At 36.0% G+C, this 3,760-nt stretch overlaps 1 long non-coding RNA gene across 1 annotated transcript; it reads left to right on the forward strand.

Annotated features, from left to right (window-relative positions):
* The first annotated feature begins 214 nt into the window (after window positions 1-214).
* Window positions 215-3,552, forward strand: LOC149801302 (uncharacterized). Its single transcript, XR_016420627.1, has 2 exons — window positions 215-338; window positions 3,257-3,552. It is a non-coding gene; the product is annotated as an uncharacterized LOC149801302 (long non-coding RNA).
* The last annotated feature ends 208 nt before the right edge of the window (window positions 3,553-3,760 follow it).

A 3,760-nucleotide genomic window follows, 5' to 3' on the forward strand; every position in this document is an offset into this window, starting at 1 on the left:
TTGTTTTTAAAAAAAATAAAACACATTTCTTTGGACAAAGTCTTTAAATATATTGTGTTTTGTCTGTACAGTAGAACACTGCAGAATTGCTAAGTCATCTAATACAGACAAGCGCATGGCAATGTCGGTATTTTTGTCTTAAAATGTTCTGAGTATATTTCCATTAATAACACAGAAACGTATTTTGCTTGCATAGTATACCAAATTATTTCAGAATGCGACACGTGGGTGACTTTGGAAATGTACGCCAATACGAAACGGGTCATGTGGCTGAGTCAAGAAATGAACATTTAGCAAATCTAGTAGGACCTAACAGTATCATTGGCCGTGGTCTGGTGGTAAGCAATTTATGTCGTTTATTCTAAATTTTGTATTGAAATTTGCTACGGATCTAAAGTGAAATAAAATGACAGGTTTCACATACCATTTACAATTTGAATCATAAGAAACTACCTAAAGAGAAAAATAGTAGTTCTGTTTTTTTTTTTTGTTTTTTTCGCAAAACATACCTTCAGATTATAATGCAATATTTCATAAGCAGTTGATTAACAATATATAGCTCAGGTGCTCGCTAACTGTCAGACCTTCAAGGACCTTATTAAAAATATAAATGTTCAATGAACACGGATCGATCATTTAATTGGTGATTATGACTTCATGGTGTCGGATGTTTGATTCATTATTCAAACCAGTAAAATGCATTTATCCTGCAAACACAAAAGTTGTTAAATTTCTTGATCGGTTCAAAAATTAAAAGGCGCTTTTCTGACCAGAAATGAATCCAGTTGAAACATCTGGAATCTTTTACCTGACTGGCTTTGATTTGTTATATTAAAAGGTATTTGCGTAAGCTTCACTGATTCATAATACAGTCAGACTCATTTTTGAATTATCACTCGTTGCATAATCAGTCATCATAATCTTATAAGCATAGTTTAATTATCCAGCCACACAGTTTATCAACCTGACTGGAAAAATTGTCAACCCAAATTGTATCACATTCAGATTATTCCCTTAACCTGTCATAACGCATTTTTACAGCCATACACGCTATTAGTCACAAACTACTGCCCCGCCAGACAAAATCATTTACTACTTGTGCAACTTTAAAGAACCCGAGAATAAGTTTTTCCCGAATCGACACGCCCAATGAACCAGCAGGTCACATTGTTTCGCCTCATCAGTCATGATGCGTATTTCGACCTGTCGAATTCATATTCCTGACGTCACATTCATCTGACAAGCAGCTAATCAAATCCAGTTGCATATTAACGTTTAAACACATTTGGAAGTAAGTTCTAGTAAAGGGGTCATTCTACTACTCTTGCCTCGTACAGGCAAAGATGTGGGTTTCGCAGCACCTACCTTATGGGACTGAGTATAAGGGTACCCACTTTATACATACATGTACATGAAGTAAACATCCCTGGTTAAGGTTTTGTGCGTTTAGGTCTGGTTTCTTGCACACCATACATACCGCGTTATACCTGAAATCATGAAACTTGGTGAAGGGATGCATCTTGACTACAACCTCATTACAAACTTTGATCAGTGTGATCCATATTTTACTCACTTTGACTAAAATTTAAGTATATTTTATAAGCTATGTTCATTTCGCAAGCTATCTTCATGTTAAAAGTATGAAAATGAATGATTTTATACATCTATGTCAGTACATATCCTAACAGAAAGAACGTTAATTTGACCTACATTTCAAAATTTCCTGGGCTTGGGTTAAGCTTGTGTAGAGTCCTTGACTAAATATGTTCTATATAAATAATGTTATACTTATATTAAGGATACATCTTAATAGGTTCTACATCATTATTGCAAAATGAGAGTTTTGGAACCTATTGTTCATGAAATTTAATGACTTAGCTTAAGTTTGTGTTCAAACATAATTTATCGGGTGTTTCTTATATTCCAATTATGTAACTTGATACGTGGATGCATCTGTTAGTAATGCACCATTACAGTCAAGGAAAACGAAAGCGTCTATTATCTGATGCTTTTCTTTCATAGGTTAAATAGTAGTTTAACTCATGAGCACGTTTATTTATGTCACGATGCGGGACACCGTGTGGTTGGGTGGTCAATGGAGCTCGATTTTACAGATTACCCACAGTTCTCTCCCCTGTTCTCGTAAGTCTCTGCTCGACCAACTTGGATATGAGAAACTTGCCATTAATTCCATTTGAGTTCTTCCTGCACCAGATATACTGGCTGCCATGTACAGCCTATTATGTGCTGAAAAATGATCTGAAACCCTCAAAAGAGCAAGACGTCCATGCTGTGTGTATCCTAATCTACTTAGAAGGCAGTGTTTCTGACCAATGCATATGAAATTAGAAGTAAATATGGTTATTCAAAATAAACGTGTTTCATGGTTTCCATACGAGGCCTGGTGTGTAGTAGGCAGCCGCCGTAGCTCAACTGAGTGTCGGACTCGCAGTCCATATGTGGCTGGTTCGATACACACCCAGGCCAGCCAGTGTCGTCTGCCTCTGTGTGCTCTTGATAAAGGCTCTTAGCTTTCATTTCATCCGCTTGATAAAACCATTTATGTGTTTGAAGTGTCTTTAAAAGCAACACAGTCAAATAGATCTAGCAGCTAATACATGTAATTATTGGTGCATGAACTATGATTGGATTATTAAATCTCACTCCAGTGTTACCCAAAACCTGTGACCTTCACGCTGATAAATATGTCTTCCAGAGATGGACACTGACAATGACCTTTGAAACATATATTAGGAACCATGATTTATTTTTAGAAAAATACAAAACCAACATTACTTGTTTTGTAATCATCTCATTATAGTACCGATACATTGATATGATATAAAAAAGTTCGAATTTTTTTTTTTGGGGGGGGGATTTTTTTTACGCCTTGCCACAGAATACATGTATAGTATGCGCTAATGTTATGTCAGCACACTACTGGCTATATCGTGCTCTTTTAAAACAACTTAAAATTTTTGAAAAGTATAATGTAAACATACAAGCTGCAAAAACAATTGGGGGAAAGTGTCCAAATTATTTTTTTGCATAAGAATTGTTTACCTTGGCTAATGAAGACATCTAAACGCTTTGTAGAGGTGATTGCATTCTGGTTGTTTAGCTTTCTGACTTTAAAATACATTCTTTAACGAAATTCTTTGAAAATAGCTCATGCTTTTTACGACGGCTTACAAACCGGTTTCATTTTTCATATGAATGCTCACTCGTGTGATATATGCTCTATACGAAATTTCAGCTTCACGCAAAAAAGGATGATCTCGGTCTCGGTGGTGATGCCGGAAGCCTGACAACGGGAAACGCAGGCGCACGTCTCGCATGCTGCATTATCGAGCAAACGCAAACACCGCACTTCTTCTACTAGGCATACCAGATATGGCTTCAATTGATCAGATATGTGCGCATATTAAAAACTTGAAATTATATTGTGTAATTGTTTTCGTTTCGCAAATTTATACAAAGTAACTCGTCTTTCATTGCCGTACATTCACCTGTCAGTTGTAGAGATCTTTAACAATAAAACATAATGCGGAAGTTGAAAATTTAGACTTATTCGTAGTAGGTTGAACAATACATTTCATTACTTTTTTACACTTTGCTATACGAATGAATTTACAATGTCGTGGTCATGTTTATCCATTTCTTTGTCCGAGACTGAATGGGTGTCAGTGCAATAGTCGAGTTTTATTACATATTATTTCATCTAATTATGCAGTAGTATGCCCAGCGGGAAACGATGTCC

This window comes from Sinohyriopsis cumingii, chromosome 4, assembly GCF_028554795.1.
Source record: "Sinohyriopsis cumingii isolate HCF-2022 chromosome 4, ASM2855479v2, whole genome shotgun sequence".
In the NCBI taxonomy this organism is placed as follows: Eukaryota; Metazoa; Mollusca; class Bivalvia; order Unionida; family Unionidae; genus Sinohyriopsis; species Sinohyriopsis cumingii.